Below are 23,387 nucleotides of genomic sequence, written 5' to 3'. Positions count from 1 at the left end.
ACCCGTGTTTACGCAATTCTTGATTCTACAGACGCTATTGCGTAAGAGTTTGTTGTCTTGGTTTAAATGTGTGTCCAATGGTCATTACACAGAGCAGTGGGGGAAAATGGGGTGGCCGGTGATGTAACCCTTGGCTTACCCCTCAAGGCAACGCCTTCCAGACCAGTTGTCGAAACATACATTGAGCGATGGTGTTGGGTCTTATAGTGAATGCCTTACGTGTGGTGACGGCATATAAAGGCATTGTTCCCCATTTTTCTGTTGACGTAATTACCAGGTTAATTCAACTCGGACACAACCGTCAAAAGAAAGTTATTCAACTCCCACTGGAGCGTAACGCCAAGCAGTCAGTGGATGATCTGATAGCTGTCTCGCCCGAACGATTTGTAATCTCCTTGCTGCAGTCGATTCTATCAGCCGCGTCTACCCGTGTGTTGGGCCTGCGTGTCTGAAAACAGGCTCTGTCTTTCTCAGTAGTTACAGATGGTAAAACCTGCGAGCTTAAGAACCCAGATGGATCTTTAGCAACGGGAGAAATACACTTTAGCGAGGCCCCAGTGTAGAGACTAAGGATACCTAACTCAAACTGAGATCCAGTGGATATTATATACGTGTGACACTAAAAGGTAAGACGCGTCCCTTATTCGTCTTATTTACATGAATTTAGAGATGGTGATATGCGATGTTATTGGTTGTGTGCCATCTTAAGATGGTCTCAAATTTGTTGACAGTTATATCAATGACATGTACACAATCTGTATCGCCCGTGAAGACTGAGTACATAAATTAAACTTTTAACAGTACTCAATAAGGTGATGTCCAGTTATAATTATATATGTTCAGGGGCGGATACAGCTTTTTCAGAAAGGAGGGGTGCACACTTCATTTTCACCCGTTTTCATGGGTCATTTTATAAACTTTCAGTACAAGGGGGGGACCCCTGCACCCACCCACTGGATCCGCATATGATGTTAACTGTGATGTGCTTCAATAATACCTTATAGCAGGGAAACCACCTTCTACTGAAAGAATGTATATAACAAGATCAGTGCCTATGCAAATTTAATGTTTAAATATGCTAGATCAACGGCGTTAGTATTTTATATGGTGCCCATGATGTTGTTATGATGTGCGGTGTGAGACAGGTTGCGTCTGTATGTCGATCCTTGGATCGTCGTGGCATACCTGTGTTAAACACAACTCTTTTAAAGCGCTTTGTCACGCATTGTCACAATGCTTCTGTTGCCGATGAATTTGTGACAATTGTGACAGTTAGGTTTCCGCAAACAAACAGGTTTGTCACCAGCTCATAATGTCCCATGTTGGAACAAACAAGCCATCGTTATTTTTCTTGAAAGGTTCTATATCTGTTTTTGAAACAATAGTTCTAAATGTTCCAATATAAAACAAAACAGTCTAAACTTTCACGTTTATATATATATATAAATATATGTAGTTATTCGAGTTAAGTAAACAACGGTTATAAAGAACTCGAAAAACCATACTAATTAGTTCATTATAACCGTATAGTTCGTTATACACATTTCGACTAAGAGACAGTTCGTTATATCCGATATGTCGTTATAGACTTAGTTTATTGTAAAAAATCGGATCACAACAAAGGTTAACTACGTTTATAACGAACTCGAGGAGACCACTGATTTAGTTCGCTATAACAGTAGCTCGATACATGCATTTCGACTATGCAGCAAGTGGCTGGGACCAAAATCAGTTCGTTATATCCGATATGTCGTTATAAGCGTAGTCGTTATAGACATAGTCTAATGTATTTATTCGGATCACGGTTTTAGTTCGCTGTAACCGTAGTTCGTTATAAACATTTCGACTATGCAGTTCGTTATATCCGATCTGTCGTTATAAGCGTGTTTATTACAAGTGTACTTTATTGTATGTACTCTAGAACTGGGCAAACAATCCACATGCTAATCCATACAAACAGATACTATTACTTCCCACCGAGTGTTTGGGGATCGTATTGATCCTCCTTCATTGCCCTAGCCTGAGGCACCTTCAACTCTTACCCTTCCTAGCCCCGTGACATGATTGAAGGGTCAACGGAAAGCATTGTTGTACATCGAAATTGACCATGTCAGTTAAAAGTTCAATCTTAAGTTTCAAACAGTGATTACAAATGCCTTGTTTGAAATGCCTAGATGTAAATCATTCTGGTAGCGTCGGTATCGTGAAAGACTCTGTAGCTCACCTTTCAGCATTAGGCACGACAGCTGGTTTGTTTGGATACAACCTAAGCTAACATGCACCGACTGTACGCACGCGACACAAAAAGAAATGTAAATATAACCAACAAAACCAGGAACAAAAAAACCCTGAAAGACGCAATCCTGTTTAATCCGATGCTTTGTAAAATGGTGTGGTTAACATGTTGGGACTTTGTATTGGACACACATCTTTTACTTTCGATAAAAGAACTGTTGGAAACCACGAAGGTTTTTAATATTCTGAATTAATGTAACACTGTATTATTTAATATTTAAGAAATACAGTTCGATCTCCCGCTATTTATAGTGTAATAAAGTGCTCTTTTGCCCTGAGCTATTATAGTTAAAGTACTAGGACGTTTGCTTCCGAGTGTGTAACGTTATAATAGTTCGGGGGAAAAGTGTACTTTATTACACTGTACATTGGGGTAGAGCGAACTGTATTTCATTTCTAAGATGCCAAAATTAATACACACAGGAAATAATCTAGGCTGAAAACAAACAGAAAAGCTACGGTGTCGGTGACCTAAATTAACAATCCCTGTTCAGGGCTAACTGACGGGCTCTTCCAGTGACGTGTCTGCCCCCCTACGTAAAGACGCACGTTGTCGTGAAAACAAAAGATAAACAGTTTGGACACGGTTTACGTTGGAGTTAAATATCTTTTCTATATTATTGTAGTTACGTCTGTGATTATTGTAAACCACATTGGGAAATGTGAACGTCGCACTTCTACTACCAACCAATATGTATGGATATTTACATGACTTCAAGTTACATAATCGTTATAAAACATAATGGAGTGTGTTTTCGTTTGGATAATTCTGCGTCGCGGACATGTGTATGTAAACTCTTTTGATCGTAATACGGACCACTGACGCTAACTCATTTATTTCAAAAGCATAAAGATTTAGAGTGACAAAACAAACTGTCCACAAGACTGTATGACAGGAGGGATGCCTTTCCTACTGCCAACTCTAACTTCACATTGAGCAATATTCTTACTACTGATGCAACTGGTGTTTATATTTCACATCTTTTAAGGTACAATTACACATGCTCATTAAACACTTATTTCAATTAGCGTCATATGACTTCCGCGAAATTGTTGTTTAGAGTTACAACAAACAATAGACCGATCCAGTCTGTCAATCAAAACTGGCGCATGCGTCAATTTTGGCCAATCAGCAGGCCGGGCCCGTTGTGTGGATTTGTCAGACTTATTTCCAGGGTCAAACGATGCATCCGAAGCGATGTGCTTCAAATTATGCCATTTACACTCGCTATATTTATTACATATTGCTGCGATTTGATGTGTACCTTAACAAAACCATTACGGTCAAGACAACAAAAATGGAGGCGGATCAAGAAACGCGATAGGCCTGACGATCAGTTAAATGTCTGCACCATCGTTCAGGAAACCTACGTCTGCCTGCTGATGAGAATTTGCACGAATTTGCACACTTTTGCACATGTGCAAAATCATTACCAATTGATGACAACAAATAGCAGTTTAAGACTTTGCAAGTGTTATAAACACGGACAATTCTTGTAACTACAAAATTGTTTTCGCTTCACATTTTAGTCACTACTAGGCATTGAGTTGGTACGCCACAAAGCTCAAAAGAGACAGGCGAGAAAGCCGTGACACAATGTAAACAAATTTTCATTTCGGTTAGGTTCAACCGAAATAGCAAAACATGTTACATGAAAGAACAATGTGGCGGATATTGTCCCCTTCGCTCTTAGATATTCTTCAATTTGTCACACATTTTAGGATGTTTTAAGTTTCATAAGCACAATCTGAAGGCCTACGGTATCTTGTTAACAGAGCAAAATATTCGATGAGTAATATTTTTTATTCAAACGGAAATATTGTCAGTGTCAGCAGTTGCCTATCATGCAATATCCAAGTATCAAAATTAGTTCATATGAGTGCCTATAAAACCATGCTTTAAATATTTCAGATTTTTTATATAGAATTGCATGGGACTTTGACCTGAATTACCATCCTCCAGGTTGATCGAATACGAAAACTATGTGAGAAGAATAGTGACTTTCTGGAGTATTGGACAGAGTGAAATAAAGTGTATATCTTAATTATGAGAACATTATTTGAAGTTTTGTTACCACATAAATTATTCACATATAATGGTACATTTTAGGAGTAATATTACAACTGTAATTTTGATTAATTCACTGGAAATGATATCAAGGTACATGTTTTCAGAATCTTGCTTTTTAGTAAACGTGGAAGGGAAATAAAATTAATAATAATCTAATCAATAATAAATAATTATTTAATTGATTGACATATCAGATTTTTAGATTTTAAAGGCAGAACTAGGCAAACAAACACCATACATATCAAGGCAGGACAATCACTTGGTATTAACTTAGTTTCTTGGCTCCTGCTTTTAGATGTTTTTTTTAAATACTACATTTACTAATAAGATAATTCTGAAAGTGATTGCTAGTATCATAACTCATTAAAGTTATTTCAACATCCAGAATATTTGAAAAAGCAAAGGCTACATTTTGGTCAAACCCTGGACAGGCACTATCTAGTCCTGGAACAGAATAACTTTCAAAAATCTCAGGTGACTTTTCATGTAATGGAATAAAGATTGAAACATATATTAAACCCACATTTGATGTAATTCTTCTGATTAATCATAAGTTTTTTAGGAGGTTACTACTATTTGAAGACTGACCCAAAGCTAGTGTTTATTAAGATGGTGGATTTGGACAAATTGTTCAAGGTTTGTTGATGGTTATTTGCAAAATGAGCTTCATATTAAATTGCACACAGGTTTGTAGGAGGTGAACGCTTCAGGACATTTTCATGTCTGTTTTCCTAAACCTTTGTTATGACTTTTACCAAATTTTGAATCAACTTTAACTACAACTTTTATGACACCAGTAAGTATCTCAGAAAAGGAAATAGATCAAAATCAGTGTTATGTCCCCTAGGGATATGGTCTCAGATCTAATAAAACAAAGATTATCATTGTTTAATTAGGAAGCAATAATTGTATTGACAGAAGGCTTTGAACATAGGATATATTCTTTGCACCTTATTTACACTAGTAGTTAACAGTTAGGCATATCTGATAAAAAAACAATAGATCTACATTTGTATTTTGTGTAACATTCTATTTCAATGCTAGTTAATTGTTCGAATAACTGTGGATTCTCTGTTCCAAAGTTTTGCATCGCATGTTTCCTATTTCTGGAAGATGGGTCAGTTTGTGTACAGGTGCAGACTGTATCTTGGATCTTCTTTGTGTTCTGGTGCTGTGACATACCTGTACATAAACGTTGGTAGTTCATGAAGTCCAGTATTGTGGAACCCAAGTAGCATGCCATCATCGGCCCGACATCGGCCCGACATCGTGTGCAATATCGACCCGACGTCGGCAAACTTCATCGGGCCGATGAAGTTTTGCTCATCGTATAGACGTCGGCCCAACGTTGGCAAACTTCAATGGCCCTGTATCGGCCCTGCATCGGCCCTACGTCGGCTCAGCGTCGGCATACTTTATTGGCACTGCATCGGCCCAACGTCGTCACTTTATAGACACTGCAATATTAAACTAACGGGCAAAAGAACCGATACCAAGTCGAAATAACTGATATTACAAAACGACAAACCACCATTGTGTAAAGAAAGTGAATTTTGATAACAGGTGTATGATACACCTGTTATTAAAATTTACTTTTCCTTTACACAATGGTGGTTTGTCGTTTTGTAATATCAGTGATTTCGAGTTAGTATCGTTTCTTTTAACCCGTTAATTTAGCTTGCTCACTTCTTACTTCTCAACCGTGAATACATATTTGATAGCACGTACCACAATTCATAAATGAATACTATCTTAAATGTGTATCAAAACACATATATAAATGTGAAGAAATATCCCCTAAACATATCATGTTTTTAAAACGATTTATTCATATGAATTTGTATGGTTCCAGAAACAGTGTGTTCTATGAACGTTTGGTTATAAAATTCAGTAACCACCAAAAGGCTTATGAAAACCTTTTATCCATGTGAATGTTTATGGTTCAGGAAACGTTTTAATAACATTTTCTGTCAAGATATGGTTTTAACTTTTCAGTAAAACACTAACCGTTAACAATAAGGTTACATGTCTATGGAAAATAGACATTGTTACTCTTAACAAGGAACATAAAAAACAGAATGGCAGACATATAATCAACACTCTTTATTAATTGTTTTCAGAAAACGCGTACACTTTTCCAGATTATTTCAGAATCTTCTTCTTTGGTTTCGACTTTATCCATTTATCTGAAATGAAGAAAACAAATGTATAGTACGTGTATATTAAGTCATATCAAGAGACAATAATAATCAGTTAATGAAGTCTTCCAGCACCTATGTATATGCAAGTAATTGATGGATACCAGCACACAATGGAAAATAATGGAAATCCTTGAATGCCTAATTTGGTAATAGTATCAAATCACATTGCATAGCAACCACTTCCCCATCACTCTTGTTGGTCAGAGGCTGAGTGCAGGTACAAATCCAATTTTTGCAATAAAAAGTCAAAACGTCATCAACAAGTATATAGACAATGGCATTTAACAGATGCACTTACGTTTACTGATTCACAGCTCCTGGATTATTTGATGTAATCCTCAATAAATCCATCGCTTCTGTTTGCATCTGCCGGAATTCTTTGTGTCTCATATTCGCCCTTGCTGCAACAAAAATAACAATGTTCCGCATTATAACAAGTTAAAAATTGAACTAGATTCCCCAAGCATATATAAATCTAGTTAGTCCGATGCTGAAATATATTGTGTAATAATTATAGCCTAAAGTTTTGGGGGGTCAACGTGTGTAGATTTAACACCAACGTGTATAAAGTTGGGTTGGAAATAACTCTGCCCCTTTACAATAGACATGGATTACTGGACAGCGCTTCTATACATTCTAACCTGGAATACAAACTTGAATTGATATATTAAATAGCTATTGTAACTAGCTACATGATTCACGTCTTACACTCAGAAAAGTTACTGCTACAGTATGATTTTGTTGCGAGCATTGTAACCAGATTCGTTCAGTTTTCGATCACTATATTTTTTTCTCATTGGCAAAATGTTTCGGTGAATTAAGTAAACCATAAGAAATTTATTTGGTCTACATTTCCTGAACAAAGACTAAGTAAATTTGAATAATTAATACTGTATCATGAAAAAAACATGGTGATCGAAAACCGAATAACATTGCCGAGGACCAGTCATCGCTAACACCCCGTTATAGCGCGGGAAACATGTTTATTTCTGGCTCTCGTTGAGAAGAGAAATATATATATATATATATCCGAAAAAGATAAATTGATTCGTTTGGGGAAAATTGAAGAATACACAATGTAAACACTTTATTTTGAAAATAGACCTAGCCTTTTACTGAAAATAACGTGGTAATGTTAGACAAGCAAAACCACAACAAACATGTGGATGATCAACATTTAGTTTAGTCAGTGTTACGGTAATTTACCAAGTATGCTTTGGTCATTTGTGACTGAACAATCATTTTAAATAACATACTTAGACTATGACAGTAACATAATAGCCCACAGTCAGGTCGACCAGAAAGTATTTAATTCCCCATTTTCGTGGTGTACATTTGATGCAACCTTTTCCACCGACTGCAGTGAGCAAACTTTTCATAGCTTAAAAATTTGATAGCAAGTTGTAATGTTAAATTAAAATTATATATTTCAGAAATAACAGGGAACAAAATTAATGACGATAAGTGTCACTGGCTTGTGAGCTGTGCATACGCTTACTAGATCGAAAACCGAACGTAATAGCGACAAATGTCCGCTTGACATGAACTCTGGTTAAGAACATACTGCTTGCAATTGATAGCTGAATAAAATTTGGTATCCAAAATAAAATTAATATGGTGCAAACTCCCTTAGGTCTCCTTCACAACAACATACATAATACTCTCTGTTGGAAACCTAACAACACCGAATCTACTCGAGATCGTGTACGGCTGCTCAAAACTTCGTGATTTCTGAGTAGCACGATCAGTGAATATCAAAATGTACATAAACATAACAACAACCGTGTAGTGACTGTAAAGTTAACTTACCGCAACCGAGGTCAGATCGATGATTCAGTTCCATTTGTTGCTGCACAATGACATTGTCGTACCGTCCTCAATAAACTTCAACTAAGATGGCGGGTGCGAAAATATGACGTGAACGTGTGACGTCATTCCGACGTCCTTTCCCGCGGTAACATTTCTTTCTCCATGAACAAAAAAACATTTGAATAATTAATGCTTTTAAATAGTTGAGAGAATTGTTTTAAGATTGTGACTGTGTTTTGACGAAAATATTTTAGATAAATCAGTTTGAAACCTTATGAACATGTTTGGAAAATGTTATGTGTTAGCTGGGTTACATTGGCCCGCTGTCGGCCCAGCGCTGTTCAACGATGCCGATATTAGCCGACGGTGCCGACCATCAGCCGACGTCGGGCCGATGATGGCATGCTACCTGGGAAGTTTGTTTGTAAATTAGGATTCCACAAGAAAGTACATATAGAAAAATTAAATGGAAATGATGATTAAAAAAAATGATTTCCTTATATTCAGTGTCATTTTATCATGGAGTACAGATTTTGAAGAGAGACACTTTACTGAGAGTTGCTGCAGATCCATGGAAACATATTGTTTACAAGCCCAATTACCTTTTCCAGATTTCCAAATAAGATCAAATAGGTTATGCTGTGATTGATTTGTTTACATTAATTGTACAGACAAATAAGGTGCATGAAGTAGTAGACGGGAAATATTTTCTGCTTTTTATTTACCATTCTCTTAATTCATTAAAAGATAGAAACCCATGTTTTCAGATTATTGAACTAAATTTGAACAACGCCAACGGATAAGTAAAGGCGCCACGCGCAGTGTTGATAATCTATTTATAGATACCGAAACGATCTGCAACATGAACATGTGTTTGTGTTCACGAGGTTTAAAAAATTATAAACCCAAACAACAAAATTCAGTTATCCTTTCCCTGCTAATATCTGTGACGGAGGTGAATTGCCAGATAGATTAATTGATTCGAAAGAAATTACGCTTACTACAGTCTCAGCAGCTAGTCGAGACGCTTTTTCATCGATTACCTTTTCCAGATTTCCAAATAAGATCAAATAGGTTATGCTGTGATTGATTTGTTAACATTAATTGTACAGACAAATAAGGTGCATGAAGTAGTAGACGGGAAATATTTTCTGCTTTTTATTTACCATTCTCTTAATTCATTAAAAGATAGAAACCCATGTTTTCAGATTATTGAACTAAATTTGAACAACGCAAACGGATAAGTAAAGGCGCCACGCGCAGTGTTGATAATCTATTTATAGATACCGAAACGATGTGCAACATGACCATGTGGTTGTGTTCACGAGTTTTAAAAAATTATAAACCCAAACAACAAAATTCAGTTATCCTTTCCCTGCTAATATCTGTGACGGAGGTGAATTGCCAGATAGATTAATTGAGTCGAAAGAAATTACGCTTCCTACAGTCTCAGCAGCTAGTCGAGACGCTTTTTCAGCGGGCATGTAACTCATTTTCACTCGCCAGTTGTAATCTGCCAGCTAAAATATATTAAAGATCACATACGTATAACTTGCCTCTTTAAATAACATTCACAAACGACGGATACCAAAGTATCACAAGCAGAATTCATCAACAACGTTCGCAATCACGTAACGTTTCGCCGGCGGTGACCGCCATTGTGATTTGCCAGTGGTTGTCCCCCCTAACGTCAAAAACGAAGTGGGCGGGGCTTATCGGCCGAGACTGGATCGGTCTATTCCTCTGTTCAGCTTTCAAATGGTTGAAAGGCAGAGATGTGGACTGTTTCCTATCTGACATATTAGTGACAAATTCTTGTCCGACTCTATTCGCTCTTGCGACTTATTCTTTATGTTCCAACGTTTCTACGAACCGTGAAGATCGGGGTTAGGATTGGTCTTCAGCAACCCATGCTTCTCGTAGTAGGTGACTGTTGATCACTGGATTTTCTGGACGAAAGTCGATTATTTACATACAGCCGCTGTATATACTCATGGAAACGAAAAAGGGAACACATGAAAGTACAAGTGTTCCTGTATTTATTTCCAGAATTTCGCCCACAGTACAATACAAAGCTTGTGAAGAAACCTGGAAAAGAATAAAGGAACACTTGTATTTTCATGTGTTCCCTTATTAGTTTCCATGAGTATATCTAGAATATGGCTGAGTGCGGATTTCTTAATAATTTTGTTCCGTATTTGCGTCGCTTTTATTGTTATGCCGAAAAAATATCTGAAGATCATCCGTCCGGAAAACAGAGTGAACTGCAGTCGACTATTTACCTTGTCATCACTGAAATGTATATTGGATATGACAGGTTATTTTGACATAGCCGACTGTAGGGAAGGTCGGTTACGCAAGTCAAACAATATGTCAAATCTTGTTTCAGAAATTCAATACTTATGCCCCTGAAATTTGTGGCCAGTCCCATCTTCTTCCCGGACCTTGTGGTCAGTCCAATCTACTTCCCGGACCTTGTGGTCAGTCCCATCTAGCTACTTCCCGGACCTTGTGGTCAGCCCATCTACTTCCCGGACCTTGTGGTCAGTCCCATCTATTTCCCGGACCTTGTGGTCAGTCCCATCTACTTCCCGGACCTTGTGGTCAGTCTCATCTACTTCCCGGACCTTGTGGTCAGTCCCATCTACTGCCCGAACCTTGTGGTCAGTCCCATCTACTGCCCGGACCTTGTGGTCAGTCCCATCTACTGCCCGGACCTTGTGATCAGTCCCATCTACTTCCAGGACCTTGTGGTCAGTCCCATCTACTGCCCGGACCTTGTGGTCAGTCCCATCTACTGCCCGGACCTCGTGGCCAGTCCCATCTTCTTCCCGGACCTTGTGGTCAGTCCCATCTACTTCCCAGACCTTGTGATCAGTCCCATCTACTGCCCGGACCTTGTGGTCAGTCCCATCTAGCTACTTCCCGGACCTTGTGGTCAGTCTCATCTACTTCCCGGACCTTGTGGTCAGTCCCATCTACTTCCCGGACCTTGTGGTCAGTCCCATCTAGCTACTTCCCAGACCTCGTGGTCAGTCCCATCTACTTCCCAGACCTTGTGGTCAGTCCCATCTACTTCCCGGACCTTGTGGTCAGTCCCATCTACTTCTCAGACCTTGTGATCAGTCCCATCTACTTCCCAGACCTTGTGGTCAGTCCCATCTATCTACTTCCCAGACCTTGTGGTCAGTCCCATCTATTTCCCGGACCTTGTGGTCAGTCTCATCTACTTCCCGGACCTTGTGGTCAGTCCCATCTACTTCCCAGACCTTGTGATCAGTCCCTTCTACTTCCCGGACCTTGTGGTCAGTCCCATCTATCTACTTCCCAGACCTTGTGGTCAGTCCCATCTATCTACTTCCCAGACCTTGTGGTCAGTCCCATCTATCTACTTCCCGTATCTTGTGGTCAGTCCCATCTACTTCTCAGACCTTGTGGTCAGTCCCATCTATTTCTCAGACCTTGTGGTCAGTCCCATCTACTTCCCGGACCTTGTGGTCAGTCCCATCTACTTCCCGGACCTTATGGTCAGTCCCATCTAGCTACTTCCCGGATCTTGTGGTCAGTCCAATCTACTTCTCAGACCTTGTGGTCAGTCCCATCTATTTCTCAGACATTGTGGTCAGTCCCATCTACTTCCCGGACCTTGTGGTCAGTCCCATCTACTTCTCAGACCTTGTGGTCAGTCCCATCTATTTCTCAGACCTTGTGGTCAGTCCCATCTACTTCTCAGACATTGTGGTCCGTGCTATCTACTGCCCGGACCTTGTGGTCAGTCCCATCTACTTCCCAGACCTTGTGTGGTCAGTCCCATCTACTGCCCGGACCTTGTGGTCGGTCCATCTACTGCCCGGACCTTGTGGTCAGTCCATCTACTTCGGACCTTATGGTCCGAGTCCCATCTAGCTACATTTCCCGGATCTTGTGGTCAGTCCATCTACTTCTCAGACCTTGTGGTCAGTCCCATCTATTTCTCAGACCTTGTGGTCAGTCCCATCTACTTCCCGGACCTTGTGGTCAGTCCCATCTACTTCCCAGACCTTGTGGTCAGTCCCATCTAGCTACTTCCCAGACCTTGTGGTCCAGTCCATCTACTGCCCGGACCTCGTGGTCAGCCCCATCTATTTCTCCAGACCTTGTGGTCGAGTCCCATCTACTTCCCAGACCTTGTGGTCAGTCCCATCCTAGCTACTTCCCAGACCTTGTGGTCAGTCCATCTACTGCCGGACCTCGTGGTCAGTCCATCTATTTCTCAGACCTTGTGGTCAGTCCCATCTAGCTTCCCCAGACCTTGGAGATCAGAGTCGAATCTGCTTCCCGGATATTGTGGTCCAGTCCCATCCTAGCTACTTCCGACCATGTGGTCAGCCCATCTACTTCGGACCTTGGTCCAGTCCATCTATTTCCCGGACCTTGTGGTCCAGTCCATCTAGCTACTTCGGACCTTGTGGTCAGTCTCATCTACTTCGGACCTTGTGGTCAGTCCATCTACTGCTTGAACCTTGTGGTCAGTCCATCTACTACTTCGGACCTTGTGGTCAGTCCATCTACTGCCCGGACCTTGTGATCAGTCCTTCTGCTTCCAGGACCTTTGGTGGTCAGTCCATCTACTGCGGACCTTGTGGTCAGTCCATCTACTGCCCGGACCTCGTGGCCAGTCCATCTTCTTCGGACCTTATGGTCAGTCCATCTACTTCCCAGACCTTGTGATCAGTCCATCTACTGCCCGGACCTTGTGTCAGTCCCATCTAGCTACTTCCCGGACCTTGTGGTCCAGTCTCATCTACTTCGGACCTTGTGGTCGGTCCCATCTACTTCCCGGACCTTGTGGTCAGTCCCATCCTAGCTACTTCCCAGACCTCGTGGTCAGTCCATCTACTTCCCAGACCTTGTGGTCAGTCCCATCTACTTCGGACCTTGTGGTCAGTCCATCTACTTCTCGAGACCTTGTGGTCAGTCCATCTTCTTCCCAGACCTTGTGATCAGTCCCATCTACTTCCCAGACCTTTTGTGGTCAGTCCCATCTATCTACTTCCCAGACCTTGTGGTCCAGTCCCATCTACTTCGGACCTTGTGGTCAGGTCTCATCTACTTCCCAGACCTTGTGGTCAGTCCATCTACTTCTTGTGATCAGTCCCTTCTGCTTCCGGACCTTGTGGTCAGTCCATCTACTTCCCAGACCTTGTGGTCAGTCCATCTATCTGCTTCCCGGACCTTGTGGTCAGTCCATCTATCTACTTCCCTGATCTTGTGGTCAGTCCCATCTACTTCTCCAGACCTTGTGGTCAGTCCCATCTATTTCTCTGCAGACCTTTGTGGTCAGTCCCATCTACTTCCCGGACCTTGTGGTCAGTCCCATCTACTTCCCAGACCTTATGTCCAGTCCCATCCTAGCTACTTCCATCTTGTGAGTCAGTCCCAGACCTTGTGGTCAGTCCCATCTACTTCTTCAGACCTTGTGGTCAGTCCATCTATTCCAGGACCCTTGTGGTCAGTCCATCTACTTCTCAGACCTTGTGGTCAGTCCATCTATCAGACCTTGTGAGGTCAGTCCCATCTACTTCTCAGACCTTGTGGTCCGTGCCATCTACTGCCCGGACCTTGTGGTCAGTCCCATCTACTTCCCAGACCTTGTGGTCAGTCCCATCTACTTCCCGGACCTTGTGGTCAGTCCCATCTACTGCCCGGACCTTGTGGTCAGTCCCATCTACTTCCCGGACCTTATGGTCAGTCCCATCTACTTCCCGGATCTTGTGGTCAGTCCCATCTACTTCTCAGACCTTGTGGTCAGTCCCATCTATTTCTCAGACCTTGTGGTCAGTCCCATCTACTTCCCGGACCTTGTGGTCAGTCCCATCTACTTCCCAGACCTTGTGGTCAGTCCCATCTAGCTACTTCCCAGACCTTGTGGTCAGTCCCATCTACTTCCCGGACCTCGTGGTCAGTCCCATCTATTTCTCAGACCTTGTGGTCAGTCCCATCTACTTCCCAGACCTTGTGGTCAGTCCCATCTAGCTACTTCCCAGACCTTGTGGTCAGTCCATCTGCCCGGACCTCGTGGTCCCAGTCCATCCTACTTCCTCAGACCTTGTGGTCAGGTCCATCTAGCTGCTTCCCAGACCTTGTGATCAGTCCATCTACTTCCCAGACCTTGTGGTCAGTCCATCTACTTCCCGGACCTTGTGGTCAGTCCCATCTACTTCCCGGACCTTGTGGTCAGTCCATCTACTTCCCGGACCTCGTGGTCAGTCCATCTACTTCCCGGACCTTGTGGTCAGTCCATCTACTTCCCGGACCTCGTGGTCAGTCCCATCTACTTCCCAGACCTTGTGGTCAGTCCCATCTACTACTTCCCTAGACCTTGTGGTCAGTCCATCTACTTCCCTTGTGGTCAGTCCCATCTACTTCCCGGACCTTGTGGTCAGTCCCATCTAGCCACTTCACAGACCTCGTGGTCAGCCCCATCTATTTCTCAGACCTTGTGGTCAGCCCCATCTACTGCCCGGACCTCGTGGTCAGTCCCATCTACTTCCCAGACCTTGTGGTCAGTCCCATCTACTTCCCGGACCTTGTGGTCAGTCCCATCTACTTCTCAGACCTTGTGGTCAGTCCCATCTTCTTCCCAGACCTTGTGATCAGTCCCATCTACTTCCCAGACCTTGTGGTCAGTCCCATCTATCTACTTCCCGGACCCTTGTGGTCGGTCCCATCTACTTCCCAGGACCTTGTGGTTGTCTCATCTGCTTCCCGGACCTTGTGTGGTCAGTCCCATCTACTTCCCAGGACCTTGTGATCAGTCCATTCTACTTCCCTTTCGGACCTTGTGGTCAGTCCCATCTATCTACTTCCCAGACCTTGTGGTCAGTCCCATCTATCTACTTCCCAGACCTTGTGGTCAGTCCATCTATCTACTTCCCGTATCTTGTGGTCAGTCCCATCTACTTCTCAGACCTTGTGGTCAGTCCCATCTATTTCTCAGACCTTGTGGTCAGTCCCATCTACTTCCCGGACCTTGTGGTCAGTCCCATCTACTTCCCGGACCTTATGGTCAGTCCCATCTAGCTACTTCCCGGATCTTGTGGTCAGTCCCATCTACTTCTCAGACCTTGTGGTCAGTCCCATCTATTTCTCAGACCTTGTGGTCAGTCCCATCTACTTCCCGGACCTTGTGGTCAGTCCCATCTACTTCTCAGACCTTGTGGTCAGTCCCATCTATTTCTCAGACCTTGTGGTCAGTCCCATCTACTTCTCAGACCTTGTGGTCCGTGCTATCTACTGCCCGGACCTTGTGGTCAGTCCCATCTACTTCCCAGACCTTGTGGTCAGTCCCATCTACTGCCCGGACCTTGTGGTCAGTCCCATCTACTGCCCGGACCTTGTGGTCAGTCCCATCTACTTCCCGGACCTTATGGTCAGTCCCATCTAGCTATTTCCCAGATCTTGTGGTCAGTCCCATCTACTTCTCAGACCTTGTGGTCAGTCCCATCTATTTCTCAGACCTTGTGGTCAGTCCCATCTACTTCCCGGACCTTGTGGTCAGTCCCATCTACTTCCCAGACCTTGTGGTCAGTCCCATCTAGCTACTTCCCAGACCTTGTGGTCAGTCCCATCTACTGCCCGGACCTCGTGGTCAGCCCCATCTATTTCTCAGACCTTGTGGTCAGTCCCATCTACTTCCCAGACCTTGTGGTCAGTCCCATCTAGCTACTTCCCAGACCTTGTGGTCAGTCCCATCTACTGCCCGGACCTCGTGGTCAGTCCCATCTATTTCTCAGACCTTGTGGTCAGTCCCATCTAGCTACTTCCCAGACCTTGTGATCAGTCCCATCTACTTCCCAGACCTTGTGGTCAGTCCCATCTACTGCCCGGACCTCGTGGTCAGCCCCATCTACTTCCCGGACCTTGTGGTCAGTCCCATCTACTGCCCGGACCTCGTGGTCAGCCCCCATCTACTTCCCAGACCTTGTGGTCAGTCCCATCTACTGCCCGGACCTCGTGGTCAGCCCCATCTACTTCCCAGACCTTGTGGTCAGTCCCATCTACTGCCCGGACCTCGTGGTCAGTCCCATCTACTGCCCGGACCTCGTGGTCAGTCCCATCTACTTCCCAGACCTTGTGGTCAGTCCCATCTACTGCCCGGACCTCCTGGTCAGTCCCATCTACTTCCCGGACCTTGTGGTCAGTCCCATCTACTTCCCAGACCTTGTGGTCAGTCCCATCTAGCTACTTCACAGACCTCGTGGTCAGCCCCATCTATTTCTCAGACCTTGTGGTCAGCCCCATCTACTGCCCGGACCTCGTGGTCAGTCCCATCTACTTCCCAGACCTTGTGGTCAGTCCCATCTAGCTACTTCCCAGACCTTGTGGTCAGTCCCATCTAGCTATTTCCCGGACCTTATGGTCAGTCCCATCTAGCTACTGCCCGGACCTCGTGGTCAGTCCCATCTACTGCCCGGACCTCGTGGTCAGTCCCATCTACTGCCCGGACCTTGTGGTCAGTCCCATCTACTGCCCGGACCTCGTGGTCAGCCCCATCTACTTCCCGGACCTTGTGGTCAGTCCCATCTACTGCCCGGACCTCGTGGTCAGCCCCATCTACTTCCCAGACCTTGTGGTCAGTCCCATCTACTGCCCGGACCTTGTGGTCAGCCCATCTACTTCCCAGACCTTGTGGTCAGTCCCATCTACTTCTCAGGACCTTGTGGTCAGTCCCATCTACTTCCCGGACCTTGTGGTCAGTCCCATCTACTTCTCAGACCTTGTGGTCAGTCCCATCTACTTCCCAGACCTTGTGGTCAGTCCCATCTACTTCCCGGACCTTGTGGTCAGTCCCATCTATCTACTTCCCAGACCTTGTGGTCAGTCCCATCTACTTCTCAGACCTTGTGGTCAGTCCCATCTACTTCCCGGACCTTGTGGTCAGTCCCATCTACTTCCCGGACCTTGTGGTCAGTCCCATCTACTTCCCAGACCTTGTGGTCAGTCCCATCTAGCTTCCCCAGACCTTGTGGTCAGTCCCATCTACTTCCCGGACCTTGTGGTCAGTCCCATCTACTTCTCAGACCTTGTGGTCAGTCCCATCTACTTCTCAGACCTTGTGGTCAGTCCCATCTACTTCCCGGACCTTGTGGTCAGTCCCATCTACTTCCCGACCTTGTGGTCAGTCCCATCTACTTCCCAGACCTTGTGGTCATTCCCATCTAACTACTTCCCAGACCTTGTGGTCATTCCCATCTAGCTATTTCCCGGACCTTGTGGTCAGTCCCATCTACTTCTCAGACCTTGTGGTCAGTCTCATCTACTGCCCGGACCTTGTGGTCAGTCCCATCTACTTCCCGGACCTTGTGGTCAGTCCCATCTACTGCCCGGACCTTGTGGTCAGTCCCATCTAGCTTCTTCGGACCTTGTGGTCAGTCCCATCTACTTCCCGGACCTTGTGGTTAGTCCCATCTACTTCCCGGACCTTGTGGTCAGTCCCATCTACTGCCCGGACCTTGTGGTTATTCCCATCTACTGCCCGGACCTTGTGGTTATTCCCATCTACTGCCCGGACCTTGTGGTCAGTCCCATCTACTTCCCGGACCTTGTGGCCAGTCCCTCTACTGCCCGGACCTTGTGGTCAGTCCCATCTACTTCCCGGACCTTGTGGTCAGTCCCATCTACATCCCGGACCTTGTGGTCAGTCCCATCTACTTCCCGGACCTTGTGGTCAGTCCCATCTACTTCCCGGACCTTGTGGTCAGTCCCATCTACTTCCCGGACCTTGTGGTCAGTCCCATCTACTTCCCGGACCTTGTGGTCAGTCCCATCTACTTCCCGGACCTTGTGGTCAGTCCCATCTACTGCCCGGAGCCAATCTAGAGTTACCTGAACCTTTAACCTATATAATCATATATGATGCTTATCAAACTGATAGTCGCTATATTTCACTTTGCCATTAAAATGATGGAAGGAGAGGCAGGTTTACGATTGGTCGGTTTCCCACCATCTACTCATCTCCTGAAGCAGAGAATGTTCGTATTGTAAGAAGATAAATTCACTTTAATTTACGACTGCATAATGATTCAAGTATTCGCGATGATCGTTCCGTGTCTGTAGTTACATAATTAACATAATTACACCTGGTTTTTATGGCGGTCCTTGGCCGGAGAATGAGTGAGTGGGTTGTGTTTAATGTCGCTTGGAACATTATTTTATTGCCATCTTACGGCGGGATCATGATGGGGGATGTAAGTCTGAAGTGGCGTGGGTCTTACACGTTTATAACTGGCCCCATAGGCAAGGCTTTTATGATGCGCAAGCGCACAATAGGGGTAATTCTTGGATAGGAACCCACGATCAGTCTATTCAGGCAACGACGGGGCGCAACTCTTGAAGCATTGGTTTAGACGTTTGTTCATTGATTGGTTGGTTGTTTAACGTCACACTCAGCAATATTCAAGCTGCATGCGGCGGTCTGTAAATAATGGAGTCTGTACTACCAGAAATTCTAAGATGTTTCGCTAGAAGATCAAAGTCGCCGACAGTACTTTATCAGGCGATAAAGTACACGTTTTGCATTACATCACACTGTATTGACGTCACTACGCCATTCTCGTCTGCCCCCTCGTTATCAAACGTCCCCTTGGTAACCGACGTCACGATGCATGTCAGTTATCATCGCCTCGTACAGTCTCCTACGGTAAACTACTCGGTTGCACCCCGTTCCTTGGTTTGCAGTTGCTTCATTCGGCTAACATCAATGGTGGAACCATTACGTTTATGCTTTCCGACGGATAAAATGTCTCAGTTCGACTCACAATTAAAAAGCAACGTTCGTAATGCATCCCACAATGCATCCGTGAAATGTCGCGTGGCTAGTCCGCTTCATCTGGATGTACTGATCTAAACTTACATTGGTAGTAGAAATATTGAAATTAAAATACTTTAGAGAAGATATTTTACCTGAATGTCAACCGTCATCAAACTGTTTATTATTTGTTTTTTCTGGTAACGTACGTCTTAACGTAGAGGGGCAGACACGTCAATAGAACAGCACGTAAGTTAGCCCTGAACGAGGATTGTTAATTTAGGTCACCGACACCGTCGTTTTTCTGTTTGTTTTCTGCCTTAGTATTAAATTTGGCATCTTTGAAAAGAGCGTTCTCGTACTTTAACTATAATAGCTCAGGGCAAAAGTGTACTTTATTACACTATACGTGGGGGTAGAGCGAACTATATTTCGTAAATATAGTGATCAACAACATGAGCATCGATCCACTTAATCGGGATGCGATGACATGTGTCAGTCAAGTCAGCGAGCCTGACCACCCGATCTCGTTAATCGCCTCTTACGACAAGCATGGGTTGCTGAAAATCAATTCTAACCCGGATCTTCACGGGTCCGTTTGTCCATTAGAAGGGGCACATCAGTACAATTATACTTTAAAAACGTTGTGTCGAACTTCGAAGTGCCGTTCTACGGTCGAGGTGAAAGTCTGGTCCCTGAGTAATCTTTAGTGATCGCATGTGTCGCATCTCGAAGTACCGATCTACGGTTGTGTCGAGGCGAAAGTCTGGCCCCTGCGTAATCTTTAGTGATCGTTTGTGTCGCATCTCGAAGTACCGATCTACGGTCGAGGTGAAAGTCTGGTCCCTGAGTAATCTTTAGTGATCGCATGTGTCGCATCTCGAAGTACCGATCTACGGTTGTGTCGAGGTGAAGGTCTGGCCCCTGCGTAATCTTTAGTGATCGTGTCTGTCGCATCTCGAAGTATCGATCTACGGTTGTGTCGAGGCGAAAGTCTGGCCCCTGCGTAATCTTTAGTGATCGTTTGTGTCGCATCTCGAAGTACCGATCTACGGTCGAGGTGAAAGTCTGGTCCCTGAGTAATCTTTAGTGATCGCATGTGTCGCATCTCGAAGTACCGATCTACGGTTGTGTCGAGGTGAAGGTCTGGCCCCTGCGTAATCTTTAGTGATCGTGTCTGTCGCATCTCGGAGTACCGGTCTACGGTTGTGTCGAGGTGAAAGTCTGGCCCCTGCGTAATCTTTAGTGATCGTTGTGTCGCATCTCGGAGTACCGATCTACGGTTGTGTCGAGGTGAAAGTCTGGCCCCTGCGTAATCTTTAGTGATCGTTTGTGTCGCATCTCGAAGTACCGATCTACGGTTGTGTCGAGGTCTGAATCTTTAGTGATCTGGTCGCATCTCGAAGTACCGGTCTACGGTTGTGTCGAGGTGAATCTTTGCGTGATCTTTAGTGATCGTGTGTCGCATCGCATCTCGAAGTGATCGTGTCTGTCGATCTACGGTTGTGTCGAGGTGAAAGTCTGGCCCCTGCGTAATCTTTAGTGATCGTTTGTGTCGCATCTCGAAGTACCGATCTACGGTTGTGTCGAGGTGAAAGTCTGGCCCCTGCGTAATCTTTAGTGATCGTGTCTGTCGCATCTCGGAGTACCGATCTACGGTTGTGTCGAGGTGAAGGTCTGGCCCCTGCGTAATCTTTAGTGATCGTTTGTGTCGCATCTCGAAGTACCGATCTACGGTTGTGTCGAGGTGAAAGTCTGGCCCCTGCGTAATCTTTAGTGATCGTTTGTGTCGCATCTCGAAGTACCGATCTACGGTTGTGTCGAGGTGAGTCTTGCCCTGCGTAATCTTTTAGTGATCGTGTCTGTCGCATCTCGGAGTACCGATCTCTGTCTGTCCCCTGCGTAATCTTTAGTGATCGTGTCTGTCGCATCTCGAAGTACCGGTCTACGGAGGTGAAAGTCTGCCCCTGTAATCTTTAGTGATCGTTTGTGTCGCATCTCGGAATACCGGTCTACGGTTGTGTCGAGGTGAAAGTCTGGCCCCTGCGCAATCTTTAGTGATTGGTTGTGTCGCATCTCGGAGAGCCGATCTACGGTTGTGTCGAGGTGAAAGTCTGGCCCCTGCGTAATCTTTAGTGATCGTTTGTGTCGCATCTCGAAGTAACCGGTCTACGGTTGTGTCGAGGTGAAAGTCTGGACCCTGTGTTTGTGTCGATCTTCGGATAGCTCGAAGAATTTCGACATGAAGATGTTTGACCGTAAATTTTACAATTTTACTGGCAGTTTAAAACGAATCATAAAGTAGGATTATTGTCAATTATTACAATTTGCTTAACAGGAATCGGCAAAGCGAACAGGACGCTCCCAGTATAATCACTAATTTTCAAAGACCCATTCCCATAATTTTCATCTCTAATTTATCCTTTCAAATCCGAATCTGTCTGCAAAACACGACTGATTATTCTCGGGAGGTGACGTATTTTAGGTATAGATAAGCTTGATCTCGGCAAGGAGTTTGAAATTATATTTAAGAAAGAATACAGATATGTAAGTACTGTTTCAAAAATATGAAAATAATTTCCTTAAAATACCAAACCAAAATTCGTTTTAATGCACTGTAACATGTATATACGTTGCGTCCAGCTGCAACATCAGTTTGAACCTACAATGGAATTCTTCAGCGTTTCTATTAGCATAACACACTGGGGACGAGTGTGTGGGATGTCAACATATTGGGGCGAGATCTTTTCGACTATACATGTAGTTGATAAAACATTTCTCCAAGTGATAGTTTCTGAAAAAACAAGACGTCATTTTAAATTCCAGGTGTACACACTATCCCTCAAGCATGTTGGTGACGTAATTTGACCACGTTGACAGAGACGTGAGAAAGTCGCCATGTGCGACTGAGACAAACGGCTGCTGTCACCCTTAACATGTGTAAACAATAGAGATCTGTTTTCTTCAAGTCAGACTCTATCACTAACAAGCTGTTCTCTTTGACAAACAATGAAGTGCAACTGGGGCTGATAGTATTGTGTTTCATGACGCTGACAACGTATTGACCGCCAATGTTTTGTAGGAAGAGGGGGTGGGGGTTGCAGTTTGGGAATTAATACGTTCTTCATAAAAAGAACATAATGTTATTGTTTAAAGACAGAGGAACCGGTTTCATCCCGACCGGTGTTATATATATATACTCCCCATCAAAAGTTTAGACTCACCAGTGTAAATGTAGCCACTTACTTCAGTCAACTGTTCTAAACTAGATTTTGCAAAATATCCAATACTGTTTAAAGATACTGTTTACACATGAACTGATGTATTGTAAAACAAATTTGCAACGTCGAAAAGATTATTGTCATGAGTTCAATAAGTTATTAAAGTGAAAATTTATTGAATTCTTAACAGAACTTTACACCAAAACGCAGCTGTTCACATGCACGATATGTGCACATGCTTTCGAGCAATTTGATGCATGGTCCTCGTGCAGTTCATCTGCATAAAGCTTGCAGTTGGTTCCCCCAAGTTAGTGGAGAATTTCATCTTCAATGTAACCACATATATCTACATAACATATAGTGAGTGCTTTAGGTGAGTCTAAACTTTTGATGGGTAGTATGGTATAATATTACAGTTGAGAAAATATTGGTCGACCAGTTGGTGCCGTATTTGCAAGTATTTTCGACCAGTATGGGTTAGGTCGACTTTTGGCGCTGCCGACCAGGTGCCTGATTGTGAAAGTGAGGGTTCGAATCCCGGATGGGACTCAACCTAACAAAAGTATTAAAATCTGTATTTTACTGCGAAAGAGTTATCCCGAATATAGCGTATATTAGATTTGTAACTGGCCATTATCACTGTGTATCCATGGAGATTATCAGTCTGAAATTAAAGCATATTTATCAAGTAGGGCTGAAAGGAGGTGAAGAGTCAGGGGCTCATCTTTAGCGCTGATAGTCGTAAGTTAATGTTAATGTATGGCGCCCATATCTTACTATTTTTTCAATACCCTGGACAATGTGTTCAGCTGACAGAATCATCATGAACTGATTACATATTCCATCTTCTTGAGGTAGGGAATGTAGTATAAATCCAGTTTGTTTGTAACTTTTCTGTTTTAACTTCGTAAGTGATACATAACAGAGAAGTCAACATAAGAGATATTATCTCTTACAAAAGAATGCTTAAAATTCAACATAAAAATATCTCGACTTGGTTC

General features: G+C 43.7%; 1 protein-coding gene across 1 annotated transcript in view; it reads left to right on the top strand.

Moving 5' to 3' along the window:
- The window catches only part of LOC124282886 (contactin-like), a 76,014-nt gene continuing 52,627 nt past the window's right edge, over window positions 1–23,387 (top strand). The window contains 1 exon segment of the mRNA XM_046718919.1: window positions 1–626. The gene's annotated coding sequence lies outside the window, so the exon portion shown is untranslated.

Source organism: Haliotis rubra, unplaced genomic scaffold (genome assembly GCF_003918875.1).
Source record: "Haliotis rubra isolate DU_JTF1 unplaced genomic scaffold, ASM391887v1 Scf306, whole genome shotgun sequence".
Classification (NCBI taxonomy): domain Eukaryota; kingdom Metazoa; phylum Mollusca; class Gastropoda; order Lepetellida; family Haliotidae; genus Haliotis; species Haliotis rubra.
The sequence above is the reverse complement of the archived record's forward strand: the minus strand, read 5'-3'. Positions and strand labels throughout refer to the sequence as shown.